This window comes from Lathyrus oleraceus, chromosome 5, assembly GCF_024323335.1.
Source record: "Lathyrus oleraceus cultivar Zhongwan6 chromosome 5, CAAS_Psat_ZW6_1.0, whole genome shotgun sequence".
NCBI classification, from domain to species: Eukaryota; Viridiplantae; Streptophyta; class Magnoliopsida; order Fabales; family Fabaceae; genus Lathyrus; species Lathyrus oleraceus.
The window spans coordinates 52,251,102-52,264,519 of NC_066583.1; positions in this window are offsets into that span (position 1 = coordinate 52,251,102).

Consider the following 13,418-nt stretch of genomic DNA (forward strand, 5'->3'; position numbering starts at 1 on the left):
CCACTGCCTCGGTTCTTACTAATCATCGACCGATGAAAATACAATTTCCCAAGCGGGACTTCTATCCTATTTGATGAAAAAATCAGTCAACAAGCATGGAAGATTTTATGAGAACATGTTCCTATTGCCGGATTAAGCATACGGTAAATGATAGAGCAAATTAACAGTTAAGCAGAGTTAATCTATGATTAAAATTAGGAACACAGATCACTCAAATTAAATCAAATACACTATATGATAATTGAATTAAGCAAACAACTATCACATGATATAATTGAAAGAAATAGAAATTAAATTGTAAATATCATAACAATCTCAAAGTTTGAAACCTGAGTACAGTGAATCCGTCCAAAGAGGATTAGTTCTCCATGAGTTTTCAAGCTTCAACAATATTTTTTTGCGTGAATAGTCCCCCGTGAATAGTACACACGTTCTCCTTAAAAAGATAAAAAGTGGATCCGGTTCAAAACCCAACTGGGTCGAAAATATAACCCAGGCCCACAACATGACCCAACACTAAAATAAAATTCTAATGCTGTAACTTGAAACGAAATTCTGGAATTTTGAGCTCCGAATCTGACTTCGACTCCAACACGAAAGTCGTAGCTCTCTCTCTTAGCTTTCTGGCGATTTTTAGAACGCCTCAAAAGGATTCCCGGAACTCCAGTTATGATCGTTTCCACGCAGACTGCTAAAGCTGAAAAATAAGTGCGAAAATTAAATTAAACTAAAAATAAAATAAAATATGAAAACATAATAAAATATAAAAATAAACAAAATAAAATAAAGAAATGCCTAAGTAAAAAGTAGGAGAATTGTGCATAAATATGCACTTATCAAAAAGTTTTAACAAAGGTGGCCATTGGAACCACAAAAAACAACTTGAAGTGAGTTGTATTTACAAGTTAGATTTATTTACAAAATGAAGTCAAAGTTGGATTAAGATTTATTCACAATGAGTATTAAAGAAAATATTTTGAAAAGTCAAAGGCATAAGGCCTAGGTTTCTAATTTGAAACAAAGTCAAAGTTTGCACATAAAGAGTTTGGCTTGGGTTAGAGTGGAGAGAAGAAGAGAAGGGTTAGTCCTAAAGCATGCAAAGATAAGAGGAAGTGATAAAACCCTTGGAGTTCCTTTTCTTGAAATCATATAGATGATTCAAGATGCTCCTTTCCTTTGGTCTTAGCAAACAACAAGTAATCACACAATATTTGGATTCAAGCTCCTAGGATCTCCATTTGGCTTGTCTCTCTTAACTTGGCTACTCATGACAATGGTCCTTCTTACTATCTCAAGATAGAATCCCTATCACACAAGAGCAAACATCAAAAAGTTCACAACACAATAAGGAAAATGGACAAAGAATGAGTTTAGGTTAGGAAGTCCTTTGAAGTCAACTTTTAAATTTAGCATTCTAAAGGCATGAGGCCTAGTTGCTCTTCCACAAATTTAGCATTCTAAAGGCATGAAGACTAGTTGCTCTTGAACTCCTTTAAGTATAGGTAAGTCCTAATTATAAGTCCTTTCTCCTTTTTGCATTAGGTTCACACAAACAAAAGCAAAACCAACACAGGACAACAATATATTTATATACAATAATAAGCTCAAATGAGCAAAAGGAAAATGACATAAACATAAAATATGTGCTCAAGTGAGCAAAATGAAAAGCAATATGAATAAATGAGCAAGAAAGTAAATTGCATTAAAGTAAATTGCAAGAAATTAAATGCTCAAATTAAAGTTAGTAGTTAGTATGATTATGTTAGTTTGTCATAAGACAATTTAGCGTTATGTTAAGCAATCGTAAGTGGACTAATGTAGTAGTCACACCTATCTGAGGCCGGTCAATAAAACTATAGGCAAATAAACACAAGTTAGAGATCATGACTAGTAAGTCAAGCTCCAAAAACTTGTCATGCCAAAAGAAAAGAGAAAGACCTTGTATGGACTTTAGGTTTTTTGCTTGACCAAGAAGCAACATATCTTGGACACAAAGCAACTCACTTGATCATAGATCAAGTTGAGTTTGATTTGGATCAAAGAAGGTTAAACCTCTCATATGTCAAGACCAACCATAAGACATTAACTCATCGGCCAAAACAAAAAGAAATGAGATGAAGATGAAATGAATGAAAAGAAAATTCAAGCATTAAACACAATTGGTAAAAAATGAATCAAATCATCATCAACCAATGCTAAACATAAGAGAAATGAAGATTAGAAGTCAACAAGTCAAACATATTTTTTTGGTATTTTTGGAATTAAAATAAAATGCAAAATAAAATGGACAAAATATGGTCAAACCTCAAATTCAATTCAAATCAACTTGAACAAGTCCAATTAAATTCTCATAGGTCTAACATGGTCAAACAAACTTTGACAAAAAATTTCAACAATTTTTTAAATCAGAAACTATTTTAAAACAATTAAAAACAATGAAAAATAACATAAATGAATTAAAATTTCAAATAAATCTCAAATCAATTAAGAAATTGATGAGACTATTTTTCATTGACTTATCATGATCCATATGTGTTACGAAAATATTTTTGGATTTTTCAGATATCAAAAAGTATTTAAAATGAATTAAAAACTACTAAAAACCAAATAATTCATAAAAAATATTAAATGAAGTCACAAAAATAATTAAAAATCAAAATATGAAACTAGATTTTTCAAGAAATTTTTTGCCATTGGTCTCATATTTTTGTGACTTCAAATAAAATACTTATGAATTTTTGAAGATAAAATGAATTAAATGAAATTAAACATAAAATAAGAAAATAGCAAAAATCCAGAGCGCTTGGATGAATTCATTAAATGACGTGGCCAGGATCCTAAGGCTCAGAGGCGTGGATACACAATGGACCAAAGTCAAGCGCATAGTACATTGAATTAAAATAAGTAAACATAATACAAGGCCGCGATTAAAACGTTTTGGCAAGATCTGAGGGCTCTGGTGCTCCCACGTGGGGATGGTGGTGGAAACCACCATCTTCTCCGGCCAGCTAACTGTTTCCGGCCACCATGCGCAGGGATTTCTGAAGGAGAATTGCCATCCAAGGCGCAGCGGAATTTAAAAATTTCTCCATTTAGTGATCCTTACGAATGAGCATGATCAGTGATAGAATCGTTACCTCTTGTGGCGATTCAAACCTTTGGTGCAGATCTCTGATAATGATCAAAACCTTTGATACAGATCCACGGGGCGATCACGAACGTTGAACGATGACAACGTCTCTACTCAGTCCACACGAACGGATTCCTTCAATCGCAGTGCTAGCTGTTATGAATGAAGGTTTTGAGTGAGAGAGATATGAAATTCCAACTCTTCAGTTGTGTTGTCTGTCTCAGTGAGTTACAATGCTTCTACCCAAGGGGTTCTATTTATAGAACCACTTGTGTGGGCTTCAAGCCAAAAAGCCCACTTAAGTGCATTTTGGCCCATATCTCATAATATGCCAAAATCACTTAAGTATTTGGTACCTTACCATATTTCGTATTATACTTAAGTACACCGTACCTTACGATGTTCCTTAATTATTCTATCTCTCATCAATCCGTCCTTTGTGTGTGACCCTATAGGTTTTCGCGACGTTGGCAATTATATTAAATCACGCATTTAACATAATAAACAGTGAGCGGTATCTAGCAACACATCACTGCTACCCAAGTCACGAAAATGTCATGTGATCTGACAAAACCTCCTGTGATAATAATTATGTGTATAATTACCCCTTTTCCCTTATGTCTATATTGAACACAAGGTATAGACCGTGTCACCCTTGTCCAGTTAAATATTGGGCCCATAGACATTTATCCTGTTACGCAGGATTGGCAAATTCCATCTAGGACACTCATGTCCCTCAGCATGCTTCGTGGAGTACCCATCAACTGTCTTTATGGTTATCTAGTTACGGACAACGTTGGATCAGCAATAAAGCACTCGACTCTACATCTAGGATCCATAGTGGTTTCAGGTCGAAGAGTGGTATACACTATTATCACCATGAGAATAACTTATGACACTTTGCATAACTTTCTATATAGTATTCTCATAGCGGGTCAACCCGATATAAATATTACTCCTAATATTCATACCTATGTTTAAGACTTGATAACTCTTTATCCATGATCCATGAGATGTGATCATCAGTCTACAAACATAATAGTCTTAATGCTTTAATGTTATCCCACTTCACACTAAAGCTCGACTATGGATACTTTAAGAATAGTGTCCTTATGTTCAATGTATTCTCATGATTAAGTCACACTTAATACATTAAACGGACTATCTATTCCAGGGACTTTATTAATCAACCATAATAAAGAAAATGCCTTTTATTATTAATAAATAATTCGATACAAGTACCAAAAGTATTGGCCTCTAGGGCTTACACCAACAATTTCAACCTCAATAAAAATGAAAACTAAGGATATTAAAATGAAGTCGGGGTGATGTACATCACCCCTGTAACCTTGGATCTTCCTCAATGTTTCTATTTAGAGAGAAACAAGAGCTTGAAGATCATGGTGTTTGATCTGAAATGTCACGATTCATGAAATTAAGACCACCACTGGCATGCCTCTTGCATGAGGACTTCAGAAAATAGTTCAAACCAAAGCAAATCACATTGTATAGAAAGATCCAGATCAAAATAGTTTGGTGATATATCTCTGAAACAGAGCTTTAAACAACACGATTTCTTCAAGCTTTTGATCCAATTTTGATCTGGAGACGTAATGAGGATGCAAGGCTAAGGAATTAAGACTTGAAGATCAACTAATGATGTTGAAATTCAAGCTTGAAATTGAAAAATGAAAATTGAAATTCCTTTGAGTGAGGGTTAGGTTTTGAATTCTGAAGCGTTTCAGATCTCCTTCAGGTTGAATTTTGAATGAGGAAGAGCTTCTATTTATAGCTGAACTTGATGCAAGGTTGTGCAATGCTCGTGTGCATGAAAATTGGACCTTCCATGCATGGGCCTGTACAGGCGCTTGCACAACCCAAGAATGAATGTAAATGCATGCTGAAGTCATATTGAAGTGAATTGGACGTGCACAAGGCCTGACATTTGCTTGCATTTCAAGTTATGATGTGAATTGCACAAATGGACATAATCATTAAGCTCTTCGAAACTCCCACATGGAAATCCAAAAATGGTCATGTGAGTAATGGTTGGAAAGCTCTTGGAATAAGGAACAAAAGTCATGTTGGGCAAAAATCCATTTGGAGTTTTGAAATTTATGAAAACTAGATGTGAAGTTTGGGGTACAAACCATGTCTAGGTTCCCTTTTTAAAAATTTGCCAAAAACAAGCAACTTCAAGCCCTTCTGTTTCAATGATGCAAGCCTCAAATGGAACCTCCAACATCAAATTTGTAGATATTTTCAATATGATAAATTTGGACTTAAATTTTTCATCATTTGGATTTTTAATGAGAAAGTTATGGGCACTTGAAGTTGGACATTTTTCAAATTCAATGGTTTTGGTCCAAAGTGACCTATAATGTTTTGTATTATCACATGTGTTTATTTTAGGATTATGAAATTTTGTCCAACATAACATTTGAAGTAGACATATTAAGCTTTCCAATTCAATTGGTATCACATCAAAATCATAAAAAATAAGGAAGTTAGGTCCTTGGGAAGTCGACCCAAAATTAGGGTTTCAGTCAAAATGACCTATAATGTTTTGAAATGAATGATGACCTTACAAGTTTCAAATGGATTTTTGATGAACATGAAAGTTGTTCATATAGTTCTTAAGAACATGTTTTCTCTTGGGGTCATCTTCATTTGACAAACACATCAAAAGTTAGGTCTCGGGGATCCTCAGTTTAGTCAGATGACTTGACTGGTCAAATTCTCAAGGCCAAACTTCAAATCTTGATGAATGAATGATTGAGGATACTCACATAGGGTCATATATGCATAAAATAATTAATGAAAGAACTTCCCTTGATTGAATTTGATCATAGGTTGAGGTTGCTTCATGAGCAAGGCATAGTCAATGCATAGTTGAATTAGGGTTTCCTTGGGAAACAATCCTCAAGCCCTTTGGGTTATCTTAATCAAATTGGAAAATTGAGATATTTGGGAGACATATATTATAGACCATTGTCATGCTTTTTCTCATCTTCATCTAGCCACTTCATTGAGCTTAGGAGCCTCCTAGGAGCATGGTGAGCACATGATCACTTGAGCTTCAAAACAAAAAGAGTTAGTGACATATTTTTGTGCTTTTGGTTAGTAAACAAATAAGAAAAGCAATAATATACAATACAAGCATGCTTGGTGGTCTCAAACCACTCACACAAGTCCCACCCCCAGGGTTAAGGAGCCACACATGCTATGATCCTTGAGGCAAATGCAATGAGCAAATGATATGATGCCATGAGGGATCTTAGGGTCAAAATTAGGGTCTTACAGCGCCTAGATATATCGGGAGTTCTAAATTCAAGGGGATTGGTGTTTCCTTAAAAGGAATAAGCCTTGACATCAAAAAAATTGGATCCAATCAATTTGACGCATGTTATATGAAATGTTGATTTGATAAGAATGGACATACCCCAGACACGTGTCAGCCGTAATGAATAGAAGATTCATTCTCCAAGGTCAAGTCTCCATTTTTGAACCATATTTTTCTATTAGTGTTTCTTCACCCAAAACACGGTCAACTTTTAAGCATAAAAGAGTGTGCCTAACACTGCTAAATACACCTTAATCGGGGTTTGGAGACTGGCATACCCCAACTTTACCCATCATTCAATAACTCAATGCATTCATCGACTCATTAACATCATTCGCATAGCATAGCATGCACTACAATAGACTGATCGAATGGATTCTCAAATGTAGGGAAATTCAAAACCGAGTTTGCAAACGTCAATTTCATTAATCTATAATTCACGTATTTTAACCTGGTGTGCTTGATTTATTTTTTAACCCCTTTTGCGGTCCCATTTTGATCAGACTGAACCCTTTCAAACGGTCATTTTTTACTTCGAAGTTTGATCCAAATTTGTCTGTTTTCTAAAAGTTTATTTTATGCTGATCATTTTAGTGCATTCATTTTAATTTTTTGAGCATTTTTGCGTCCAGTTTTTACTCATTTTAATCCATTTTATTTTTATTTTTCTATCAACATGTTCGAAATATTTAAATAGGATTAATTATGGTTTTATTCCGATTTTATTGTAATTATTTTTAAGTGTTTGATTTTATTTAGTTTTAACTAGTTTTATTTTATTTTGACCCTAAAATAAATATTAAGGGCATTGTTGACATTTTTGAAACTTAGTAACCCTAAGTGACCCACGATATATATACTAAATATGTTGCTTTGCATTGGGGAAAAAAAAAAAGAGTCGAACACATCAACACAAAGCAGCAAATGAGACACTACCATGGGGTCTCTCTATCAAATTTTGAAAAGAAAAATGGAACAGAGAAAATCTCACAAAAAGTTCTCTTTCCTCTTGATTGCAAGGTAACCTCTCACTCTCATTTCCAAATTTCAAAGAAAAATCCAAAAAAGTAGCAAGGGAAAAGTGAGGATACATTTTGAGCACACAAGTTTCTTCATGCTCTTGTTCCATCATCTTTTTTTATTCAGTAACACACATATTCACTCTTTCATCTCTCGTGGCAACCATTAATATACTCTCTCTCTCTCTCTCTCTCTCTCTCTCTCTCTCTCTCTCTCACTATTTTGGAAATGAAAATGTAAAAGAGAAAAGTTAACAAAAAATAAAAACCAATTTCTCTTCCCTCAAGATCCTCTTCACGTACCACATTGTTCATCCAAACACTTTCTCGATTCAAACCACACAAAACAATAACTACCTCCTGCTACAATAAACACACCTTTTATAATCACAACCATGATACATATACCTCTCACTTCCATCAACTTACCATTATTTTCTACATAACCACACCATATATATACACCAAAACACTAACACACATCCCTCTCAAGCACACACCGCCGATTCGAAGCTCCAAACGAACCACATGATCCAACAACTCGTAGAACAACAACAACCTACAACTGACGTCGTCCAACTTCCATTTGTGGTGGTTTCTTTTTCCTATTCACATTTGCTTTCGTGTGCTTTTGTTTTGTTTTATCTTAAATGAGAACTTTGTTGATTATGCAATAATATTCTTATGTTTGGAGGATTTGAAAAATTATTGTTAAGTTTTTCAGAAAGGTGTTTATTTTTCATTAAAAAGGAGAGATTGGAGGTTTTGGTTCTAATGTTGTAAAGAGAGTAAGAAACGAGATAGGAGAGGTACATGAGTGGTTGGGTCATTTTGTTTTTTTGTTTTATTTTTATTTGGTTTTCCACTTGTCACAACCTCATTGGTTACTTGCTAAAAAATTAGAAAAAAAATGGTGATACCTGAATAGATTCCTTTGAAGGAGTTGACGACTGACAAGTATTTTCCATAAGCGATAAACATTCTTATGGATCTATGACTCTGGGATCCTTTGTAAAAAATCTAGGTCATACCCGGTGAGAACCCTATTGTGGAAAGAAATTAGATTCATCTGTACCCCATACTTATGAACCCATATACCAAAAAAACAAAAACAAAAATGCATGGCATCTCATTGCATCCATTCTATTGCATCTGCATATCATCATCATGCATGCATATCTTTTACAAAAAATATACTCATCCATCCTTTGTCCATAGCCAACTAGTTGATTTCTTGGCACCCATATTGAACATGTGGTAACTGTTGAAGGACGATAATGTTGAAGTAAGCCTTAATAGACAATCAATATTGGTTGTATATGCTTTTGTATCATGACCTTAATATATATTGTTTGCTAATATATATTTATTAGGCAATGTATTTATTGTGTTACTTGTATATGACATAATAGCATACTTAGAGTAATTAGTCGGTTTAATGATACATTAAGTGTGACTTAATCGTGAGACTTTATTAAACATAAGGACGTTATTCTTAAAGTATCCATAGTCAATCTTTAATGTCAAATAGGACAACAATAATGCATAAGACTGTTATGTGAGTAGACTAGTGATTGTATCACAAAAGTCATGGATATGAAACATGAAGTCTTCACGTAGATATAAATATTAGGAGTAATATTTATACGGGTTGACCCACCGTGAGAATACCACATAGTTTGTTACGTAAGTGTCATAAGTTATTATCATAGTGTCATAAGTGTCATAAGGTATAAATATTAGGAGTCAAGTACTTTATTGTCAATCAAACATTGTCCGTAACAGGATGACCATAAAGATGGTTTATGGGTACTTTATAAATCATATTGAGGGACATGAGTGACGTAGATTGGATTTGCCCCTCCTACATATATGGGAGTAATATTTGTGTGCCCCTTGATAGAGTATGATTGTAAAATGCATGGTCGTGCTTAAATAAGTCGATATGAGATATTAGACTTATTTGTTGTTATCAAGTATACTCAGGTAGCAAGGAATAAAATATTGGACTATACAAGGGTGACACATTATATGTCTTGTGTTCAATATAGATATAAGGGCAAAATGGTAATTGTATATATGATAATTATCACATAAAGGTTATGTCAGATCACACGATATTCTCGTCACTTGGGTAGCAGTGATGTGTTGTTATATACCGCTCATTGCTTATAATATTAAATAAGTAATTTAATATTATTGCCAACGTTACGAGAACCTATAGGGTCAGTTGGTGTTTCTTTCAGAATTAAAACCCTTAATCTTAACCTATGGCAGGGTAGTTTGTTTAGTTAGTCTGACTTTGCATTCAAAATACAAGAGAAAACATCTCACCTGAGGATCAACCATATGATATTCTTCCTTCGCACACATCATGATGTGTCGAAGAAGTCGTGAAAAACCAAAAGTTTATAGTGGTTATTACTCAATAACCAATAACGTGACAATCACAACCTTTCAATAAAATCAAATAAAAAAAAGAGAAAGCCCGCTAAGTCGAACACCATAAAAAACGACTTAGGCAAAAGTTAGGGTATCTCGGTGGACCGAAAGCTTCAAAGAAGCAGTCCATCCAAAATTAGGGATAAAAAGATCAATCAAAAAAGGTCGTTCAAAATCCTCAAAGGCAAAAAATAAAATAAGGGTAACTGTCATATCAAGAAACTCTCATCTTGAATCCTCATCTTTACCATCACACCGTCGAACCCTCTTGGTAGTTAAATACATGTGTCAAAATTAACTGAATGTAGGACTGAAAGTCATCAAGGAGAAGGGGTGGGTTAAAGTTAAATTTTGAGCCTTATATTCTTTTGTTCAAAAAAAGCATGAACCGGACCATGTTACAAACTTAAAAGACCTAATTAAGACATGATTTATTTTGAAAGCATATTGTTGAAGCGATAAAGCAGCAAGCAAAAGTAAGTATTTTGATTATAGTATGAGTGTTATCATGGATAAGTATTTGTTTATCGTCTCCACAGGGATTAGTGCGATATCAATGTCGTTCAACAATTACTAAGATTTTAAGCTTATGTTTGCTAAATTGTTTTTAAAGCTACGCTATATAAAACAGATGACAGAAAAATAAAGTTTTAGAGAGGTGAGAACTTGTCAGGATTGAATTTCATCTATCGATCAAATACATAACTTACTAATCAGTTGTACACAATCATAAGCATTCGTTAATATCATCATGTATCGCTCACAGAAGAGTTCATGCCTAAACTTCCAATGAGATTTCTACCTTATTGTTTAATCGATGATCTCTCAGTCTATTAAACAATACAGAGCATTAAGATTTGACACTCACTGTGAATGTTAAACCTAAATATGTGTCTAGAGTTTAGAATCTAACATAATGTTTATCCTATATCTATATTCGAAGAGTACTTCTCAATAATAGTTCAAATCATAAGATAAATATGTAAACAAGAATAACATTGATAGAGATTCGAGAATAGATTATATACAACGCCATGATTAATAAAAATACATATTATAATAGTAAACTTACATCCAATACCAACAAGAAAGGGATTTAGATACACATAATAGCTAGATACAAAAAGAAAAATGAAGAGAAACAAGCACCCACCACGATTTCCCAAGGATAGAAGTGAATCCAACTCCAGATCTTCAAGAATCACCCTCCACTTATTGTTTTCTAAGCCTCACTCTCTCCAAAATGGCTTTTCTCTTCATCCCTAACTATCTATTTGTTGAGAGTCCAAGAGAGATACAAAAATGACCTAAAGACTCTATTTATACAAAGCTAAAATTACTTGTCTCGCTCGACGAAATCACCTTTAAGTGCCTTCCACTAGGCTCAAACGCAACAAACTGTCATTGGCAAAAATATCTATTATTTCCCGACGACCACATCCTTGCACGACGAACTCAAAATCTCAAATCCTCGCCCGACGACCAACACAAGTTTTGCTACTGGAATTCAATTTTATGGCCTCGCCAAAGCTCGTCGGGCGAGCTCGCTTCCTGCTCGCCAGTTGGCACTGTACGAACATGATATAGTTTCCCATCTTGGATTTGTTCCTTGTTTTTTAAATTGTGTTTTTTCTATAGATTCTTGCAACATTTTCTGCACACTAACACACAAATCAAGGATACCAAAGTCAATTGCAATTTATATGACATTCAGTGGCAAACATAGGGAATTCAATGATCGAAAACACAAAATAAAGCGAAAAATGTCAAATTTTTATATATAAATTATAGCCCAATTTAGCACTTATCGAATACTACAACAAGGTTGCGTTAACTTGACTCCAAACAATATTTGTTATTCATCTGTGTTGATCACACCACCTTGCACACGATAAATGGCTAGATCAATATTGTGTTATGATCATTGACCCGTTCACTGTGTATCACCATCATTTCAACAATGAATAATTTCAAAATTTTGCATAAGCACTGCATTAAAATTACCATTTTTGAATGAAATATTTTAATTGCAAGTCAGCACTTAGCATTAAAGGAATCCCAACAATACACAGTCAGTTGAGGAACTTGATCATGTGAAAGAAGTCCAGTAAGGGGAAAATCTCTTTGAGCATCAGTCAATCTGATTCAATCACCTCAAGAGTCGGTTAGTCGAGAGAAAATCACTTCAAGATTTAGATTATGGCCGAGCTACCACAAAGAGCACAATGAAGCCAACTTTCCAAAGGACGGTAAATCATATGTCTACCACTCCCAAAGTTTATTAGTCAAGGACCACTTGAATATTCAAACATTGGGGAAACTTGTCTAAGGGTTTTGTTGTGACAAACTGCTTCCAAAATCCTTTCAAGGTAAACATGTTCAAGGACCCAACATACTAGGGCAAGTGAGCTACAAAGGTGTTCGCAGTTGATTTTGGCGAACAACCTCTGATTTTCCAAAACTTGTCGAATTGGGTTACTTGCAGGATCAACCATACAAATCCTAGGACATGTGCAAATTTAAATAACTTTGTAAATCTTTAGAACAACCTTTGTATCTTTTATTTGGTTTACTAAGTCTTTCATGTACGAAAGATATTGACGGAAAGTGCTTTAAATAAAAAATAAACTTAACAAGACTAAGATAAATGGCGAAAAGTAAATGGCGAAGAATAAATTGCATAAAGTAAATGCAAAGGATAAATGACTGGTAAATGTAAAGGAAAATTGGTAAAGAACTTTAAAATTTGTAAGATAAAACTTTAAAGAAATGGTGTTTGTTCACACGTACATTTTCCAGATAAGACTTTTTTCTCTCACACGGGTACTTTGAGTATTTTGCAGGAATTTTTGTACAAGTTTTCACACACTTTTTCTGATAACAACTATCCTATTTATATACAAACAAAATAACTGTCACTAACGAATAAATCCTAAAACTATGACACTTGGATTTCTGCATAACTTCCTTTCGCCAGGTGCTTCCACGCGTCTTCTGCTAAACGTCATAACTCTTTTGAATTTGAATTTCCGCTTTACGTCGAAACGACGCGTCTCCTCAGACTTGTTAAATTGTCAGAATATCATAACATCATCCACACTTGTCAAAATACGTCTTTTTATTTGCAGATATCTTCTTCTATCGAAATGTCGAACCACCATTTTGTCGAAGCGTCGAAAACACTTATCAACTAAACTGTCAAAAAATGCTCTTCAAGTATATAATTTTCTGGTCTTTTTTACAAACATCTCCATTTGCGGAACACACTATTCTGCTGTTGATTTCATGGCGTCAAAATTATATGTATACAAATTGCCCCCCAGCAAAGATGTTTCGACTACCCTGGAGAAACAATCATTTGCTGTCAACCAATATTTCGATGCCATGTCATTTAATACCACTATTTCCAAGCTTCTATAATCTCAAGTTCCCAGACAGATTCATCATTATACTTTTTCAGAAACGTCATGTCTAACCCACGTTT